The 22235-nt window shown below is 35.3% G+C and overlaps 1 long non-coding RNA gene across 1 annotated transcript in view; it reads left to right on the top strand.

Annotated features, from left to right (window-relative positions):
- The window catches only part of LOC132426695 (uncharacterized), a 366621-nt gene that overhangs the window by 40690 nt on the left and 303696 nt on the right, over window positions 1-22235 (top strand). The window lies entirely within an intron of this gene.

The following is a 22235-nucleotide window of genomic DNA, read 5'->3' as shown; positions in this document are numbered from 1 at the left end:
ATGTGGAACAGCTCCTACAGAACACCTACTGAACGCTGGCAGAAGACCTCAGACCTCCCAAAAGGTAAGAAACTCTCCACGTACCTGGGTAGGGTAAAAGAAAAAAAAGAGACAAAGAATAGGGACGGGACCTACACCAGTGGGAGGGAACTGTGAAGGAGGAAAGGTTTCCACACACTAGAAGCCCCTTCGCGGGCAGAGACTGCGGGTGGAGGCGGAAGCTTCGGAGCCACGGAGGAGAGCACAGCAACAGGGGTGCGGAGGGCAAAGCGGAGAGATTCCCACACAGAGGATCGGTGCCGACTGGCACTCACCAGCCCGAGAGGCTTGCCTACTCACCCGCCGGGGCGGGCGGGGCTGGGAGCTGAGGCTTGGGCTTCGTTCGGAGAGCAGGGAGGGAATCCCCATAAGGTTAACAGCTGATCTTTCAGCAGAGACTCTGCAAGCAGAAGGGAGTGGCAGGACATATTTAAAGGGATGAAGGGGAAAAACCTACAACCAAGATTACTCTACCCAACAAGTATCTCATTCAGATTTGATGGAGAAATTAAAAGCTTTACAGACAAGCAAAAACTAACAGAATTCAGCACCACCAAACCAGATTTACAACAAATGCTAAAGGAACTTCTATAGGTAGGAAACACAAGAGAAGGAAAAGACCTACAATAATAAACCCAAAACAATTAAGAAAATGGTGATAAGAACATACATATCAATAATTACCTTAAATGTAAATGGATTAAATACTCTAACCAAAAGACATAGACTGGCTGAATGGATACAAAAACAAGACTGGTATATATGCTGTCTACAAGAGACCCACTTCAGACCGAGGGATACATACAGACTGAAAGTGAGGGAATGGAAAAAGAAATTCTGTGCCAATGGAAATCAAAAGAAAGCTAGAGTAGCAATTCTCATATCAGACAAAATAGACTTTAAAACAAAGACTATTACAAGAGACAATGAAGGACACTACATAATGATCAAAGGATCAATCCAAAAAGAAGATATAACAATTGTAAATATTTATGCACCCAACATAGGAACACCTCAATACATAAGACAAATACTGACAGCCATAAAAGGGGAAATCAACAGAAACACAGTCATAGTAGGGGACTTTAACACCCCACTTGCACCAATGGACAGATCATCCAAAATGAAAATAAATAAGGAAACACAAGCTTTAAATGATACATTAAACAAAATGGACTTAATTGATATTTATAGGAAATTCCATCAAAAAATGACATAATACACATTCTTCTCAAGTGCTCATGGAACATTCTTCAGGATAGATCATATCTTGGGTCATAAATCAAGCCTTGGAAAATTTAAGAAAATTGAAATCATATCAAGTATCTTTTCTGACCACAGCGCTATGAGACTAGATATCAATTACAGGAAAATATCTGTAAGAAATACAAACACATGGAGGCTAAAAACACACTACTTAATAACCAAGACATAACTGAAGAAATCAAAGAGGAAATCAAAAAATACCTAGAAACAAGTGACAATCAAAACACAATGACCCAAAACCTATGTGATGCAGCAAAAGCAGTACTAAGAGGGAAGTTTATAACTATACAAGCCTACCTTAAGAAAGAAGAAACATCTCAAATAAACAACCTAACCTTACACCTAAAGCAATTAGAGAAAGAAGTACAAAAAAAACCCAGTTCGCAGAAGGAAAGAAGTCATAATGATCAGATTAGAAATTTTAAAAAAATGAAGGAAACGATAGCAAAGATCAATAAAACTAAAAGTTGATTCTTTGAGAAGATAAACAAAATCGATAAACCATTAGCCAGACTTATCAAGAAAAAAAGGGTGAAGACTCAAATCAATAGAATTTAAAATGAAAGAGAAGTAACAACTGACACTGCAGAAATACAAAGGATCTTGAGAGATTACTACAAGCAACTGTATGCCAATAAAACGGACAACCTGGAAGAAATGCACAAATTTTTAGAAATGCACAACATTCTGAGACTGAACCAGGAAGAAATAGAAAACATGAACAGAACAATTACAAGCACTGAAATTGAAATGTTGATTAAAAATCTTCCAACAAACAAAAGCCCAGGACCAGATGGCTTCACAGGACAATTCTATCAAACATTTAGAGAAGAGCTAACACCTATCCTTCTCAAACTCTTCCAAAATATAGGAATGGAAGGAACACTCTGAAACTCATTCTATGAGTCCACCATCACCCTGATACCAAAACCAGACAAAGATATCACAAAGAAAAAAGTTCAGGGCAATATCACTGATGAACATAGATGCAAAATTCCTCAACAAAATACTAGCAAACAGAATCCAACAGCACATTAAAAAGATCATACGCTACAATCAAGTGGGGTTTATCACAGGACTGTAAGTATTCTTCAATATACGCAAAACAGTCAATGTGATACACCACATTAACAAATTGAAGGAGAAAAACCATATGATCATCTCAATAGATGCAGAGAATGCTTTTGAGAACATTCAAAACTATTTACGATAAAAACCCTCCAGAAAGTAAGCATAGAGGGAACTTACCTCAACATAATAAAGACCATATATGACATGCCCACAGCCAACACCGTCCTCAGTGGTGAAAATCTGAAACCATTTCCACTAAGATCAGGAACAAGACAAGGTTGCCCACTCTCACCACTATTATTCAACATAGTTTTGGAAGTTTTAGCCACAGCCATCAGAGAAGAAAAAGAAATAAATGAAATCCAAATTGGAAAAGAAGTAAAGCTGTCACTGTTTGCAGATGACATGATACTATACACAGAGAATCCTAAAGATGTTACCAGAAAACTACTAGGGCTAATCAATGAATTTGGTAAAGTAAAAGGATACAAAATTAATGCACAGAAATCTCTTGCATTCCTATACACTAATGATGAAAAATCTGAACGTGAAATTAAGAAAACACTCCCATTTACCATTGCAACAAAAAGAATAAAATATCGAGGAGTAAACCTACCTAAGGAGACAAAAGACCTGTATGCAGAAAATTATGAGACACTGATGAAAGAAATTAAAGTAGATACAAACAGATGGAGAGATATACCATGTTCTTGGATTGGAAGAATCAACACTGTGAAAAAAACTCTACTACCCAAAGCAATCTACAGATTCAATGCAATCTCTATCAAACTATCACTGACATTTTTCACAGAACTAGAACAAAAAATTTCACAATTTGTATGGAAACACAAAAGACCCCGAATAGCCAAAGCAATCTTGACAAAGAAAAACGGAGCTGGAGGAGTCAGGCTCCCTGACTTCAGACTATACTACAAAGCTACAGTAATCAAGACAGTATGGTACTGGCACAAAAACAGAAATATAGATCAATGGAACAGGATTGAAAGCCCAGAGATAAACCCACACACATATGGTTACCTTATCTTTGATAAAGAAGGCAAGAATATACAGTGGAGAAAAGACAGCCTCTTCAATAAGTGGTGCTGAGAAAACTGGACAGGTACATGTAAAAGAATGAAATTAGAACACTTCCGAACACCATACACAAAAATAAACTCAAAATGGATTAAAGACCTAAATGTAAGGCCAGACACCATCAAACTCGTAGAGGAAAACATAGGCAGAACACTCTATGACATAAATCACAGCAAGATCCTTTTAGACCCCCCTCCTAGAGAAATGGAAATAAAAAGAAAAATAAACAAATGGGACCTAATGAAACTTAAAAGCTTTTGCACAGCAAGGGAAACCATAAAGAAGGCGAAAAGACAACCCTCAGAATGGGAGAAAATATTTGCAAATGAAGCAACTGGCAAAGGATTAATCTCCAAAACATACAAGCAATGCATGCAGCTCTATATCAAAAAAACAAACAACCCAATCCAAAAATGGGCAGAAGACCTAAATAGACATTTCTCCAAAGAAGATATACAGTTTGCCAACAAACACATGAAAGAATGCTCAACATCATTAATCATTAGAGAAATGCAAATCAAAACTACAATGAGATATTATCTCACACCTTTCAGAATGGCCATCAGAAAGAAATCTACAAACAATAAATGCTGGAGAGGGTGTGGAGAAAAGGGAACCTTCTTACACTGCTGGTGGGAATGTGAATTGATACAGCCACTATGGCGAACAGTATGGAGGTTCCTTAAAAAACTAAAAATAGAACTACTATATGACCCAGCAATCCTACTACTGGGCATAAACCCTGAGAAAACCATAATTCAAAAAGAGTCATGTACAAAAATGTTCATTGCAGCACTATTTACAATAGCCAGGACATGAAAGCAACCTAAGTGTCCATCGACAGATGAATGGATAAAGAAGATGTGGCACATACATACAATGGAATATTACTCAGCCATAAAAAGGAACGAAATTGAGTTATTTGTCGTGAGGTGGATGGACCTAGAGTCTGTCATACAGAGTGAAGTAAGTCAGAAAGAAAAAAACAAATACCGTATGCTAACACATATATATGGAATCTAAGAAGAAGAAGAAAAAAAAGGGTCATGAAGTACTTAAGGTTAAGATGGGAATAAAGACACAGACCTACTAGAGCATGGACTTGAGGATACAGGGAGGGGGAAGGGTAAGCTGGAACGAAGTGAGAGAGTGGCATGGACATATATACACTACCAAACATAAAATAGATAGCTATTGGGAAATAGCCGCATAGCACAGGGAGATGAGCTCGGTTCTTTTTGACCACCTAGAGGGGTGGGATAGGGAGGGTGGGCGGGAGGGAGATGCAAGAGGGAAGAGATATGGGCACATATGTATATGTATAACTGATTCACTTTGTTATAAAGCAGAAACTGACACAACATTGGAAAGCAATTATACTAAAAAGAAAAAAAAAACTACTGTAAATATGCTCAAGAATCAAAAAACAAAAACGTGAAAATAAGAGGAGACAGAGGAAAGATATAAAAAAAGAGCCAAATAGAACTTCTAGAGCTGAAAAATACAACACATCAAGTTAAAAATAATAAACTGGGTGGGATTAAAACCAGAGAAGATATTACAAACAAACAAAAAAAAGCATCTTCTTTGAGTACGTACAGTTAGAAACTATGTTGGATCACAGAGAGAGAGAAAAATAATGAAAATACAGTGTGATAGTGGCATGAGACCAATACATAAATGATTATTGACAAAAGTGCCAAAATAATTCAATAGCATAGGAGGAAAATTTTTCAACCAATGAAACTGAAAGTAGATATCTATATAAAAGAATGAAGCTTAAACTTAGCTTATACTATTTACAGAAATTAAAGTGTATTATAAGAGAAAATTATCATGACCTTGAGGAGGTAGGCAGACTTTTTTTTAGATTGGGCAACCTAAAAAATATAAATCATAAAGGAAACAAATTAGTGTATTGGACTTCATCCAAATGAAAAACTTCTGCTCTTCAAAATACCTCATTAAGCAAACGAAAATGCAAGCCACAAATTGAAAAAAATTACAATACTTATATCTTGCATCCAGAATATATAAAGGGCAGTTAACGACTTAACAATAAGACAAATAGCCCAATTTATAAGAAAATATGTAAAATATTTGAACAGATACTTCATACAAAAATGATAATAATGGCTAATAAGCATATGGAAAGGTACTCAATATCACTAGTCATCAGGGAAATGAGAAATGAAAGCCCAATGAGATACCACTTCACAGCAACTAAAATGGTTAATATTAAAAATTGTGGCAATACCAAATGTTGTCATTTGTAGAACACGTGGAATTCTCAAATGTTGCTACCACTATGAAGATAGTTGGCATTTGTTTTTATAAAGTCAAATGTCCACATGTAAAATTTTCCTCCTTGGTATTTACACAAGAAAAATGAAAACATGTTCCACACAAAGATTTGTACATAAATGTTCCTAATCAGCCTTCCTTATAATTAAAATAACTCAGAAACAACCCAAATGTTCATGAACAGATGAATAGATAAATTGTAGTATAACCACACAATAGAATATTACTCAGCCATAAAAAGGAACAGAGTACTAATATATGAAAGAACTTTGATAAATCTCAGAGATTAGTTTAATGAAAAGAAGCCATGCAAAAAAGAAAACTAGTAATATTGATGCATCCCAGAAATATGCTGGGTGAAAGAATCCAAATATGAAAGTGTTTATACTATTTATATAAAATTCTATATAGTAATTATTTTAATAATAATCATATACACATAATTGTATATTTATACATAATTCTATAATAACACAGTATTATATACTTGAAAGTTGGTGAAGTAGATCTTAAGCATTCTCACCACAGAAACAAAAAAATGTGAGGTGATGGATGTGTTAGTTATCTTGATCTTGGTAATCATCCCACAATGTATATGTATATTAAATTATCATGTTGTACACTTAAAAATATATACAATTATATTTGTCAATTATTCCTCAGTAAACTTGGGGGGGAAAAGGAAAAAAAGAAAAAGAAAACTCTGGCCCCTTACTTAAAAAGTTGATTGATGCTCTGTTACAAACTGCAGCTGCTTCCTTAGGTCCTCTCCAGGGACAGTGTTGTTATGCATATCATTTTCAATATAAATTCCTGTGTCTTATGTGTTAGATCTGAGTGATGATACGCTGAAGAAGATCTGAAGCATAAAAATGCTTCGAATTGAAAGGAGGAAGGGAGATAATGGAACCAGATGCTGAACAGGAGTAGCTGGGAAAACTGAGTGCTTTTTCAAATTATTGTTTGGACTATTAAATCTGCTTCTGATGAATACATTTTGACTAAGACTTAGAGAAATGACACAGTTTACTTTCCTGTATTATCCAGCATTTGAGTCCTAGTCATCTGCTTTGCAACTTGAATCAACTGTGAAGAAAACAATGCAGAGAGAGCATTTACCTTTCTTAGGAGAATGCTGCACTAAGTGCTGTTGAAAACCGTACAGACTTTCTCAGTGGAAAGACCACTGCTGCAGCTGAGTCAAGCAATTTGTTCTTTGGGCATTATAATAGTGTGGTTATATGCCTGTACATGGACAACCCTCTGAAGCAGAAACATATTAAAGTTTTTAGAGTGAGTTTAATGGACCATAGAATAATTCAAGTTTGTTCTATAGGCAGTGTTCTATTTTCTGGTTTCCTTTGCAAGTGTATGGAAATAAGTGCATTTTTTATCCAAGAAACTAAAATACCAACAAGACCGTTTTTCTTTTCATTCATGATTGGCTTGCCCCTTTCAACCATCATTATTCATTTTATTATTCATTTTGGCTTTGTGTTTCAAATTAAGTGCTGCCAGTTACCAAGACTGTGCATTTGCAAGCATCATCAATAAGGTGGATCTGTGAGAAAAAGCCTAGTAGATAGCCACATTGGCACATCCAGGGACAGGGTAAAGAAATAAAAGAAAGCATAAACAACAATGAAATTAGCCTAAGCACATATATTAACTCAGAGATGGAAGTCCAAATGCTGTTTGCAGAGCTATTTCTCAGTGACGTATATGGAGAGAAAGTATTATTAATTGGACATCTGCCACATACCAAACCATTGCGCTAGGTGAATTGTATTTAGTATCTTGTTTATCCTTCCCAATCAGTCTTTGAAGAAGTGGCATGAGGAAGTTGGGGCTCAGTGCATACAAGTAACTGTCAAAGACTCATCAGTAACCAAGTATGAATTTTGATCTATTTCAGTTCCAATTTGCTTATACATACAAATCCTCCTAATTTACAGTTAGGATAGGTAGTATCGCTTGGCTGCAAGTCCCCATTGTAATCCCTATTTTAACAAAATCACTAGCAATAGCTATCATTTATAAAGTCTTATTTTGCTCCAAGCTTTGTGCTAAACACGGTATATATCTTGTCCCATTTAATTTCTGTTTCAACCCTGACAGGTGGGTGGAATTATCTGTGCTTTACAGTAACAAAGTCGCTTTTCTTAAGTTCTTTCATTTATTCAACAGATATTTAAGGAACACGTTTTATGTGTCAAGTAAAGAAGTATAGAAGTAAAAAAAAACCAGAAAAAAATAATATAGGGTGATATGGTTTTCAGTAACTCAGTGTCCCCTTGGAGTGGTCAAAGGAAAGGTTACATTTATGCTGAGATCTGAGGGACAAAAAGGAGGAAGAGCATTATAGACAGAACTAAAGAGGCTGGATCATAATAGGCAAGGAGGAGACTGTTGTAGGTAGAAATTGAAGATATAAGTAGGATGAGATCAGGTAGAGCTTTGTAAGCCTAGTTAAGGGATTTGGATATTCGACTTGTGATAGGGAATCATTAGATGGTTATGGACAAGGGAGTAAATGGCTTGATTTAATTTTTAAAAAGAACACTGGATGCTGTGTGAAGAATGAATTGTATGGAGAAAATTAGGAGGTATTTGAAATGATCCAAACAATATATGATGGTAGTTTGAGTGTGGATAATAATGGTAAAAAGGGTTATTTACGAGGACACAGTATATTTAATAAATTACAGTTCATTAGGCAATCCTAGATTTAGTTGATTAAAATGTATTATGTATCTTGATTTACTATTTGGAGTGCATTCTGATAATGGTAAACCCTTAATTAAAAAATATTCACATATAAAAAATGGTAAAAAGGGGAGAGAGGAAGACATATTTGAGGATGCTAGTGATTGTGTGAGGAGGGATAGAAAAAAATCAAGGGTAACCCTTAGATTTTTGGCTTGATTACTGGGGGGTGGCTGTGCCCCCCAGAACACACACCTGATTGACATGGGGAAGACTAGAGAAGGACCAGATTGGGAATGAGGGAAGAAGAGTTCTGTTTTAGCCCTGTCAACTTGGGAATGACTGACTTGTTCAAAGTCACTCATATGACTTCTCTAGGATTTAAAGCCTTTTTTATCTGATACCAGAATCTGAGTTCTTATACTATTAGATCGCCACTAACATCCATCTCCTGAAGATTCCCAGTTCTGGAAGCTTTATTAACTCAATGATCATCCCATTTTACTTGGGAAAGACTTCAATGATATCTTTATTTCATTATTAGAGAAATCTTCATAAATGAATATGTTATACCACATTTTTTTTCACTTGTGAAGAGCACAATCCAAGAAACAGTTACCAGGGCTTCCCTGGTGGCGCAGTGGTTGAGAGTCCCCCTGCCGATTCAGGGGACACGGGTTCGTGCCCCGGTCCGGGAAGATCCCACATGCCGCGGAGCGGCTGGGCCCGTGAGCCATGGCCGCTGGGCCTGCGCGTCCGGAGCCTGTGCTCCGCAACGGGAGAGGCCACAGCAGTGAGAGGCGTATGTACAGCAAAAAAAAAAAGAAACAATTACAAGAGTGTAAGGGGAAAAAAGGGCAAGTAGATTTTTCATCTTATCCAACCTTAGTTAATATGAAATACAATTGTCCCATTAAATTACAATCCTTGTTCTAATCAAAGTTTTATGTAAGGCTGTAATTATGGAAATGAAAATAATATAAAGATGAAAACAGAAATGAGTTTCTCCTTTCAGGGTCAAAGTAGAGGAAGGAACTTTATTGGTGAGAACATATATGCATAGCTTATGGATTATAAATAACTTCAGGAATAATTACTTAGAAATATGCTTTAGAATAAACTAGTGGGAAAAGTAGAAAGGCAAATTGGTAAACAAGGCTTTTGGATGCTGTTATCATTTTGTAGTTTTGTATATTTGTATGCTGTTATTTGAAACTAACCACTTTACTTCTGTCTTTAACAGAATTGTAAAAGGACATTTAATATGTTATTAGTGAAATTCTGTATTTCTATCTTTCATAATTACAGGGACTTACTTTTCACTTAATATTCATGCCATGACCAATTTACTACTAACACAGAAAATAGGAGGCTCATAGATATCAAGATCCCATACTATAATTAATGGAAAGTGTCCCTTAAGTGGAAAATTGTCACAATTGTAGAAAAAAATCAATATATGGCAAGACAGGCCTGGTTTGTGTTCCTAGTTAAGTGGTGAAAGTGGCTTTTGGATCTGATTCTGAAAAAGAAAACTAAGAATATAAGAAGTTCAAGATGTGTACAGTTAATAAAACTCCAGAAATTCCACTAAGTGGGAAAAAATAATGTAAGCAGAAGTGATTTGATCCTTAGTTTTATTCTTTATTTCTGGACTAGATGACAGACTGTTGGACTGTCCAGTCCAGATGATTGACAACGTCCACACAGCTAGAAGCAATGCATGTGTTTCCAGTTCTGTTTGTTTTCATTTAGGGCCAATAATCAGGGCAGAGAGGTACATTTCTACATGTGCAAAGGGTGTTTATGACCAGAGGGACTTCATTACTATGCACTCTCATACACATGGCTCCAACTTGCAGGGATACCTTGCAATTTCAGTAATGCGTTGTGGCAGTTCTGGTGGCTGATGACTCAAGGATCTCTGTAAAGTGATGATCTCAACCATCTTCTGTCACCTTGAGACACGTCACTTCAATCTGTCTTCATAATAGCCGATGTGGGTCAGATATAGCTCAAGGCCAAAGGTACTGACACTGAGTGGGGATCTACTGCGAATATGTTGCATGTGCCTGTGTTTATACACACATGCACAAGTACACAACCTCTGCTTATTATCCACTTTTTAGAAACCATATACTATTTCAGTGATTACAAGACTATAATTTTATGTGCACTGTTTGTTTTAACCAGTTGGGAAGAAATCTTTATAAGCATTTTTTTTTGAAGAGAAAGTTTTTTGAGGTGTAACATACACATAGAAAAGTAAAAGATCATGGGTATACAGCTTTGACAAATCGGCCACACCATATAGGCACAACCTAATCAAGAAATAAAACATTATCAGCACCCCAGTAGCCCTTCTCATACCCCTTCTCAACTATTAATCCCCTCTCCCCAAATGGAACTTCTAGCCTGACTCCTAACACCATACATTAGTTTTACCTGTTTTTAAACTTTATATGAATGGAGTCATACAATATGTGTTCTTTTCTGTTTGCCTTTTTTGTTGTTGTTCAACATGTTTCCAAGATCCATCCATGTCGGTTAGTGAAATGGTCACTTTATTTTCATTTTCATTTACATTTTGGTGTCTTGGTAAAAATGCCCTCCAGAAAAGTTTTAGCGATTTATTCTTCCAAAAATTACCCAATGAATGTGTTTTCCTATATCTTCACCAATACTGGGCAATTGTCAGTATTTTAAGAATACCAATCCTTTAGGCAAAACACGTTGGCATTAGTTGATTTGTTTTTATTAGCCATTTTTGTGTCTTTTGTAAATCAGTTGCTAGTATACTTTGTTTTTTTTATATGGGATTTTGTTAATAATTGGCAATAGTTTTTGTATACTATAGATTCAATGATTTATCATTTATTCAGAAAATGTTGAGTACCTACTTCATGTCAGGCAATGGGCAGACCACTCGGGGGAAAATAATTATGAAGGAAAATAGGGTTGCTGCCCTCATGGAGCTTACATTTCAGCCCTTTTTACGCTATGATATAATGATCGGGTACTTTGAATTATGAACCTGATATCTGTTTATTGCACTTGCATAGAGATAACGGGTCTTGGTTTAGTCCTTTAGGTCCTGGTTTCTCATGATGCTGAGATGCAGCATTTGAATCATCTCTAACATACTAAGTGAATACACACAGTGTACATAGCATTAAATATCCATGGCAATTCTAAAAATTAGCCAAATCAAATTACTGAGATGTTCTCAGATGAGCATCCCTAAATTCCTCTCACACTTCCATCTTTCCTCTTTTCTGCCTTCTATCAGCTGGCAAGTTGGTTCCCCCATGCAGGGTACATAAAGAATTAAAATTTGCTTCCTTAATTTCTCCCTTCCTGCACAAAGAAGATGAAAGGCAAACTCCTGATTGATAGCACTTAGAGTCATGTTTATTCAGTATTGAATGAACTGTGTGAGGAGTCTGTAGGGTTGGAGGTTGCTAGAAGCCTCTGTAACCTTGAACACAGGAAGCAAGTTAGCCCAGTCCTGTTGTGTCTACAATTTTTGCAGGTGAAGGTAGGGTTGACCCCAACTGAGTTAAATCCCTGACTTCACTCTTAAAATCTGTGCCCAGCAAATTAACTAGGTTAGCATCATAATTTGAAAAGTAAATCACTCCCAATGGCCAAGTCTTTACTATGCCCTGTGTATCTCTGTCATATCCTGATTTCCACCAGCCTAACAGACTTGAGGTACAAATTAATTTACATTAACAGTGATAGCCCGAATTCCCTGGTACATGCCTCTGCCTGCTTACCAAATGGGATCTAGCTGCATCTTTAAAGCTTACACGTTTAATTCTGGAAGTAACCTTTCATGGGCACATCTGAATTCATGGATATTCATTAGATTTTCATTCACTCATGCCCTCCTCTTTGGCAAATACTGGAGGAGGGGGTGTTATTGGAATAAGGTGAAAAGTTCTTACCTAATTCTCTTGTTCAGAAGCACCACAGGCAGATTTTGTGTTCATTTATGCTTTTCCATAATGAGGAAATTTTCTTTAAAAGGACATTATAGTTTCAATAAATGTATGACTTTTGACCTTTGATGTTAACTGTAATTTTCACTAAAGAAAGCCTTCCTGATTTAGACATACATAATCAGTCCATATTTATTTTGCCAAGAAAACATAGATATTGGCTTTAATTTCTATAATCTGTGATAAAAAATGATTTCGTTATTGACACTCTTGTACTTGTTTCCATCCAAAAGGTAAATAACTTCTGATACAATGTTTTGAAGAATATAATAATTATCAGGACATTCAGCCTTTCAAGACATCATGTAGTTTCTTTGACCATACCTTAGAAATCTGAAATAATGGCTAAGAAAAGCACTTCTATTCACTGTAAGTAATCTCGCCCAGCATGAGCGAACTACAGCCTATAGACCAAAACTGGCCCACTGCCCTTTTTGAATAGCCCATGAGCTAAGAATGAATTTTATATTTATAAATCATGAAAAAATTAAAAGGATAATAATATTTTGGCATGTAGACATGATGTGGAATTCAAATTTGAGTGTCCCTGAGTGTCCACTGTGTCCACTGGAACTCCACCATGGCCTTTCATCTACTTATTGTCTATGGCTGCATGCAGGTTTAACTGACAGTGCTAAGCAGCTGGGACAGAGACTATCCGGCCCAGAAGCCTAAAATATTTACTATCTGGTCCTTTACAGAACAAGTGTACAGATCCTGATTTTGATAAATAATTTACTTCATTGAAGTAGTCTTCTTTATGCCATGTGGACTAACAAACAGTACCTGTCCTCGGCAGTACCGTGGATTTTATAAAGTTGACTTTCTATACCCCTCCCAGCCTTACCCCTTTATATGGGTCAATTACTCTCTATCTTCCCATCAATCATCAACTCAATAACCCCTCATCCCACTAGAGATGGGCTAAGGCTTGACATAGCTTTCCTGGTTGCAGTCAGAGGAAAATGTGAGGCTTGAAGAAGAGGCATAGGAATTATGATATGGTTGGCTTTGAAGGAAGAAGAAAGGGGCCACAAGCCAAGGAATGTTGGTGGCCTCTAGGAGCTCAAAAGGCATGGAAACAGATTATCCTCTAGAGCTACCAGAAAGGAATACAGCACTGTTGCCACTTTAAGTTTATCCCAGTGAGACCTGTGTCAGACTTCTGGCCTACAGAACTGTATAGTAAATTTGCATTGTTTAAGCCACTAAATTTGTGGCAATTTATTATAGCAATAGAAAACTAATTAGGTAGTGTGATAGATATATAATATTATAAAATATACATGTATATAATATATACTATATAATATTTATCTAGATAGGTATAGCTATAAATATAGATAGATGTCAATATGGATATAGATATTGATATCTCAATAGATTGCATTTTAATGGAAATTTAATATTGCCTCTACCATAAGTATTTGTGTATAGTCTCTTAGCTCTAATTTAAAGTAGATAGCCTAGTTCCTTTTAAAGATACTTTGACTTTCATCTGGTAATTTATTTGAGAGCAAAAGGAATAGAATTTTCCCTCAAAGAACCCTTGATCACACCTAATAGTGTTAGAATTTATTCCTGTTATGTCAGGCAGTTCTGTAGTTGGCATCATAGCAGATACCTAAGATAGTTTTGCTAGCCCATTTTTTCTCAAATATTTACTCTGTATCTGGCTTTTGATGTGTAATTGGGCCATGTATGTTTATCTTAATATTATTTTATGATACTAGAACATGGTTGAGAAAGGATGTTAGAGATCTACCATCTATAAAAAGGATTAAAAGTTATTCAAGATTTGGGGAAATGATTAATAGACCAACCCATTTAAGAGTTCATACATATAGCTTTATCACTCTCTACTATCTTCTACAATTTTATTTGTGCCTATGATAATTAGAGAAAGGGAAATAAGTTTCTGTCAGTGTTTCAAAACAAAGGGAACTAGTTCTGCATTGAGATACTCACCTGAGAAAGCAGTATTCCTTCCTTCATTTATGACTTCTATTCTTGACTATTCATATTTTAAAAGCACATGTGATTATAATTAGCAATGAATTACACCATTATTTTATAAAAGTTTGCAAATACTCTTTTATTTCAAAAGTAAAACATGTTTATTGTTTAAAATTCAAGCTATTGGAGAATCATGTAACATAAATGAAAGTTTCTTCTCGACCTCAGCCTCTCCCTCCCCAGGTGTAGCCATTATTGTTACTTCTGTGCATATCCTTTCAGGCCTTTAGAAAAAAAATCTAAAAATAGTTATAGGAGTGGTGGTTGTTTTATTTGGTTAATTTCAAGAACACTATTTTATAATATATTGTTCTACATTTTGCTGTTTTCATGTAACGATACATCAAAATACATCTTTCTATGTTGAGTTAGACAATATTAATCATTCATAGCTGCTATATGTTCTCCAGTGTGGACATACCATACTTATCTAAAGTCATTCTAGATAAAGTATGGTATGACTTATAAATAACTTTAAAATTACTTATAACATTTTCCCAGGTTTTTGTGGGGTTTTTTGGTTTGCTAATTTTAAACTGTGTCATGAGAAACACATGTATGCAAGTATTTTTTAAGATAAATCTCTGCAAGGAAAAAATAATTGGTTGAAAACATGTACATCTGATATTTTGACAGATCGTGTTGCTCCTCAAAGGCTGTCCCAATATAAACTTACACAATCAGTGTATGAGATTGTTCATTATCTTATGCCCTCTCCAGCACTATGTACCATCTGTCTTATCATTTCAATCTAGTGTGAAAATGGTATGTCATTGCTTTTGTTAAAATTTTTCTGACTTAAAAGGTGATGCAATAACTTTTCAGATGTTTATTGGCTATTTGTATTTCTGCTTTGATGAATTTCCTACCTATATACTTTTTTTCAACTGAGGAGTCTTAAGAATGTTTACTTTTTTATTATTGATTCATATGAACTCTTTATATATTATTTGACACATTTGCTGAACTGAAAAACTTCTCCAGTTGTCACACATCTTGGAACATTGTTTAAGGTGTATTTTTCCTCAATCATATTATCAAATGTTTCAGACCTTTATAATTCTGTGTTTTGCATCTCCCTAGAAAGGACATTCCCAACAAAAGCTCCTAAAATAAGCATTATCTTTTATTTTCACCTAATATTTTGTATAATTTTGTAAAAAATAGCTCTTTAATCAGTCTGGATTTTCAAATTTGTCTTTGGCTGGCTATTTTACATGTTTTACATTTCATAAAAGTGAAAAATAATATTTTGGGTTTAAAGACATATGTGATTGTCTTGAATTTTGAAATAGCATCAAAGCTAATTATAGCTATTTTAATAATATATTCCTGGCCAAATGCTTTAGTAAAATCTACCCCCCCCAAAAAAAAAGAAAATATGGTACAAAAAAATATTACATTTCCCACTTTTTAAAGAAAGGAATGTGCATGTGAATTAAATTAAATGGCATACTTTATAAACTGAATATGCCTAATACCTAAGTTTTTATAGCTTCTTCCATTTTTAAAAGCAAGTAGTGATTCAAATAAATATTGATTTCACCCATGGTTTGAAAGAAAAGCTGTCTACAAAATGTGCTTCTCACCAGTTAAAATGATACAATTTTTTTTATTTTAGCTTAGAGAATCCTAACCAAAGTTGAAAGTTGTTTCATTTTTAGAAAGGCCTGTCCCACAATAATACTAGATCTTTTTGTTCCAGTTTTATTGGGATATAGTTGACATTAATCATTGCATAAGCTTAAGGTGTACAGCACAATTGTTTGACTTACATACATTGTGAAATGATTACCATTATAAGTTTAGTTATTAGCATTCATAATCTCAAACAATAAAAATAACGCAAAAAAACTACCCACACAACAGCAACAACAAAAAATAAATAAATAAAGCAAAAAAAAAAAAGAAAGAAAAAAATTTTTCCTTGAGGTAAGAACTGATAGGATGTACTCTCTTAATACTTTTCATGTATAGGAAGCAGTTTAACAAAGTATTAGATATTCACGTGGACCAAAAGGAGCTATTAAATTTCAAAAATCCTGGTTCTCAATTAGATATTTTAAAAAGTGGGATCTTCTGCTGTTTACTCACATAATACCTGTGTAAATGCATGCAGTGAAGACTCTCCAGGGGATTTTAGAAAGATAGAACGTGATTTGTATTTACTGGTTTAAAATTTTAACCTGGGGAGTTATTTCCTTACTCTACATTAGAAGAATGATCTTAGGAATGCAACTAGTCTGAAACACTAAATCTTTAAAGCATCACCAGGATTATGGGAGAAAGAAGAGAGGAAAAGTATAGAATCCTGGAGTGTTAATAATTGGAAGGGACTATAGAAATTTTCTAAAATATATTTTAAATTCCAACTCTTCATTTTTTTCCAGAAAACAATATCCATTCCAGAAAGAAAAAAAATTTAATGAAAGATTCATAATTAGAAACATATAGAAAATCCATGTCAGTATATTCTAAATAAATCATCTTAAAAAATAATTTCGTGAAAACAGTTCCTGTGTTGGAATATCCCCAATCAATCCATAGAACTCACGAGAATACCTGAAAGATAGTGCTACATTTTTCTTTCTTTCTATAGAATGCCATTAAAAAGTGTAATTAATGAAAACAATATCACTTCAGTAGTTTGTGCATATAAATTCCCATTACCAAATTCCTAATTTTGTGTGTGTACAGCTTAGATTATTGACTGAATAAATATATGCAAAACTTTTTCATTTGGATTTTTTTCTCTTTTTACATCATGATTTTTGACATACATGCTGAAATGCTACTGGGGTGTTTTATTTTCATATATTCTGAGATTCGTGGGCAGCACCATTTATTTTAACCAAATTAAAGTCAGTAAGTGTCTTCCATTAGATTTGACACATGGAAGGTGGGAACTTGTTGATCTCTTTCTCTTTAAATTGGTAGCTATAAGGTACAGGGTTGGTTGGCCAGTGGGTATCTTTCTGATTGTGTGAAGAAAGTTTGTCTATAGCACAAGAGAATAAGGGTGATTTAAAGAGACTAATAGTGACATGTAGAGCATGAAAATGTAGAGACAGAGATTGAGAGTCTATGGCATACATTGGAGTCAAGCCAGTATCATCCTTAAATTTCCCAGTTACTGAGCAAAAGAAGTTTGCTATTTTACACAGGGTAGTTTGAGTTTTATTTTATCATTTGCAATTGAGAAATACACTGTGGCCTCTGTAAACACTCAGACTAAGAAAACAAATTTATGAATTGCATATAAACTCCAATCTATTGCAATATGATAAGGCAAATGTATGAATGAGGATACCACTGGTAACATCTCTACATAGTACAAGTCTCACTTTTTCTTCATGATAACCTCTTCTGGTAAGTGACCTGTAGGAATGAAGCAAAGTGTCCGTATCAATTAATGCTTCAATATTAGTAAAGCTTAATAATGTTCTTGCTTTTAAATAAAAGTTTAATATTTTTCTTTTTACACAAATTGGTCATTTTGTGCTTCGCTAAATTTGAGAACCATTGTTTAAATAATATAGTTCCTTAGATTCTCAGAATAAAAAAATATATTTTTTATTTACCAAGACAGGTATTTCACTAGGCATTTCCTTCAACTATTTCAGTGCCTTCATTGGATTTTAAAATTGATATCCCCTAAGTGTGTTCTAGTTCTCCTTTGGAGCAAATAAGCAGCCTCTAATAATGGAGTGCAAATATGTTTGTAGAAAATACCTCAATTCATATTTTGTTCATTTGTAAAAATGCTTCTCAGAAAAAAATAGTTCATTGCACAATTTTATAAAAATCTTTGAAAGTTTCTATAATCCTCCTATCCTGTTTCCTTGTTTTATGGTCACTTTTACATAAGTCTATGCATAGTACTTGTCACAGTGGTGTTCACTCAAAAGATGATAATTGAAACATTGATGATAGCTAGTTGTGGAAGCATCAGTAAGGAGTAAATGTTTCTTTATCCTTTCTCGCTAGCCTTGGTGCAAAGTATGCCTTGTTTAAGAATAGCTTTAATTTTACCTGGTCTGCCACATCTAGGAAAATTGAGGTCAATTGATTATATCAACACAAACAAATGTGCTTAAATAAAATGAGAATTTCCCTCATTAACTATGACCTTCAAATGACCCAGTTGGTGCAAAATAAAATAAAAAATGCAAAAAGCCTTGTATTGACAGGTCACATTAGTCATGATATTATATCTCTATTGATTTCTTTACCCTTTATTCTATAACAAAGTGGCTTTAAAGAGCTCACTGCCCAGAACATAAGCATACTTCATTTTCTCCAGAGTGAATTCTCTGTTCTTGGAAGTATTATAGCAGCTATTTTGGACATGCCCATTTTAAGTCCTGAAATCCTGAACTTTTAGGCCTCAGCTGGTGTCAGGATAGAGGACATAACAAAATTTCTTCTCAGCCCCAATATCTTAACGGAGAGATAATCACAAAGTCTTGTAAGGATTCCAGGGTTCTTATTCTAGAAGTGCTTATTAAACTGTAAGCATCCTTGAAACACAATGTGAAACAAATTGGAGTTTCAAATAGCTTTAAAAGGGTTTGTTATTTCATCAGATTGTAATGTAATTCTAGTGGGTTTGTTCCGAAATTGCCGAAGGAAGGGATCAGCTCTAAATGGTGGTATCAGCTACTTCAGGACTGGCAAGTGTTTTCTCTAAAGGTCCAGGTAGTAAATATTTTAGGATTTGAGGGTCAAAGGTCTCTGGAAGAACTACTCAACAGTACCTAAATGAATATGTGTGACTGTTTAGATAAAAAATAATTTGCAAAAAGAGATGGTGGGTTGGATTTGGCCACAAGCTGTAGTTTGTCCACCCCGGAGCAATCCTGATGAGGGCATTCCTGGTTCCATTCTAAGTGATGTGAGAACAGCCTATGGGGAGGGGAGGCTGACAGGGCTATCAAGCCTAAAAGATTTTTATTCACATTAAAGCTCCTTTCGCTTTTCCTTCGTATTGTAGGATGAAAACTCAGAGCCTGACTTCTAGGACCTTTGATTTATATTATACAATATAAATAACTACATTAAAGTGAAGAAATAAATTCTGCCATGATAGAGATGCAAAAATGAGTAAGAGGTAAAGGCCCACTAAGTAGGATGTTAACAGTTCTGAGTCTTTCCCTAATTTGTCAAAGAAAAATGGAGCCTATATATTGTAGTTTAGTGCAACATGATCCAGTAGAAATATAGTGAAGCCACAAATGAGAACTCCATATGTAATTTATTTATTTTTTAATTAATTAATTTTTTTACAGTAGGTTCTTGTTGGGTATCTATTTTAAACATAGCACTGTGTACGTGTCAATCAATTTATAATGGCTAGTAACCCCACTGAAAAAAAGAAGCAGGTGAAAGTAATTTAAATAATATATTTTCTTTAAACCAGTATAGACAAAATATCATTTCAACATCTAATCTGTAAAAAAAAATATGTATTATATATTTCTTATTCTCATACTGATGCTTGAAATCCAGTGTGCATTTTATACTTACAGCTCATGTCAATATATACTAGCCACATTTCAATTCCTCAACAGCCTTGTGTGATGGGTAGCTATCATATTGTACAGTGCAAGTTTAGTGACTTAAAAATATGTTTTTGGATTCAGGCATCCCTCAGTTTGAATCCCTAATTCCACCACATAGCATATCCACATCTCAGTTCCCTCATATATAAAATGGGGATAAAAGCTGTGATTACCTACGTGTGTGTAAAAACACTTAGCACAATATCTGGCACATATAAAGTGTTCAAGTGATAGCTAACATTACTTATACCTGACAAATAATAAATTTCTCTCATTCTTGCATATTATGTCTCTTTGTATATACATACACCTGTTGGTTCATTAGAATTGTGAATGACAGACATGTATATAAATACAGTATTATCAAACTAGATGTATTTGAGGATTTCAGAGATGCTTGTTTCAAAGAAATAATTCTCCATGAATGCTCACTGCAGATTAATGTTTTAGCAAAAATTACAACAGTGATACTAGATTTCAGATAAAATTCTTTGTCTCTAAGTGCTACCATTGTTAAATAAAAATGCTTCCTACCCTTTTTAGTCTTCTGAAAATAAGCTAAATGTTAAAACCATGGTGTCCTTTATAATTATCTATTGAAAAACACATGATTAGGAGTATAAAATGTCATTGTTTCTAATCTTAATTTAAAATAAAATGTCATTTGGACCTTCCTCAGGAGATTTATCTCCCTGAAAGATAATCCAAGTTGAACTGGAGCTCCTATGAAGAACAAAGATTAGGTTTCCTTAACTCATAAGAAACACAGTTGTCGGGGCACAGTTAATTTAGAAGGTGCTTGTGAATTTCAGGATTACGGGGGTACTGTGTCTTTCAGTGCCTACTTTATGTATTTGGTCCCCCCCCAACACCTAACATTGTAGTGCCTGAGCATACATTTGGGACAGTTGAGTTTTGCAGTGACCAGAATGAAGATGTGTCACTTTGTTAAGCAGTCTGTCCTGCCACTTGGAATTTAGTTAGTTACATATAGAAAGTCATATTGGAAAAGACATACAGAACTTGCATGGTTTAATATTCAGAAATGGAAATCTTCAGGATGAAAACTCCAAGGATGAAATTCAAGAAAAAAAAAAAAAGATTAAATAGAGTAAAAGGAAGAGGTGGAGAAAAATAGAAAGAAGAAAGAATTCAAACCCAGAGCCTTAGTAGGTGATTCTAACCAAATGGTCTCTATTATAGTCAACGTCTCAATAAAAATACAGACAGCAGGACTTTTCAGCTTTGCTGTTGGGGACATTGCTGGGATACATCAAAATTACCAGGAGGGCTTCCCTGGTGGCGCAGTGGTTGGGGGTCCGCCTGCCGATGCAGGGGACGCGGGTTCGTGCCCCAGTCTGGGAAGATCCCACATGCCGCGGAGCGGCTGGGCCCGTGAGCCATGGCCGCTGGGCCTGCGCGTCCGGAGCCTGTGTTCCGCAACCGGAGAGGCCACAGCAGTGAGAGGCCCGCATACCGCAGAAAAAACCCCCAAAAAAACCAGGAGCTGTGCCAAAGAACAAATTCAAATAACAGTATCCTGTGTGGTCTGAGCCTGATCCCAAATCGCTGCCATATCTGCAGCAAGTAAGAAAATATCTGGGTTAGTGAAGTCTATCTTATGACATCAGAATTCCATCCTTAGTGTATTTTGCTTTTTCATTTTTCCCAGAGGAGACGGTTGTGGAAGGGAATGCAAGACTTATAATCAGGCATATATGACAATATGAATTGTATCTTTAAAACATAATTGCCATGCTAAAATATATTTCCTCCTTGGTCCAGTGGAATATTTACATTAATGTGGTTGCAACTTCTAGTATTCTGTAGACATTAGGCCAGAAGTTGCTATGATTCCTAGAATTATTTTCTTTTTTTTTTTTTTTTGCTGTACGCGGGCCTCTCACTGTTGTGGCCTCTCCCGTTGCCGAGCACAGGCTCTGGACGCGCAGGCTCAGCGGCCATGGCTCACGGGCCTAGCCGCTCCGCGGCATGTGGGATCTTCCCAGACCGGGGTACGAACCCGTGTACCCTGCATCGGCAGGCGGACTCTCAACCACTGCGCCACCAGGGACCTAGAATTATTTTCTTGACAATCATTTCGTGTTTGTGAATTTCTTTACCCATTCAAACGACATTCATCCATTCAACTAAAAATCTTGAACGAATGCTA

This window comes from Delphinus delphis, chromosome 6 (genome assembly GCF_949987515.2).
Source record: "Delphinus delphis chromosome 6, mDelDel1.2, whole genome shotgun sequence".
Taxonomy (NCBI): domain Eukaryota; kingdom Metazoa; phylum Chordata; class Mammalia; order Artiodactyla; family Delphinidae; genus Delphinus; species Delphinus delphis.
This window is presented reverse-complemented; position numbering and strand designations above follow the sequence as displayed.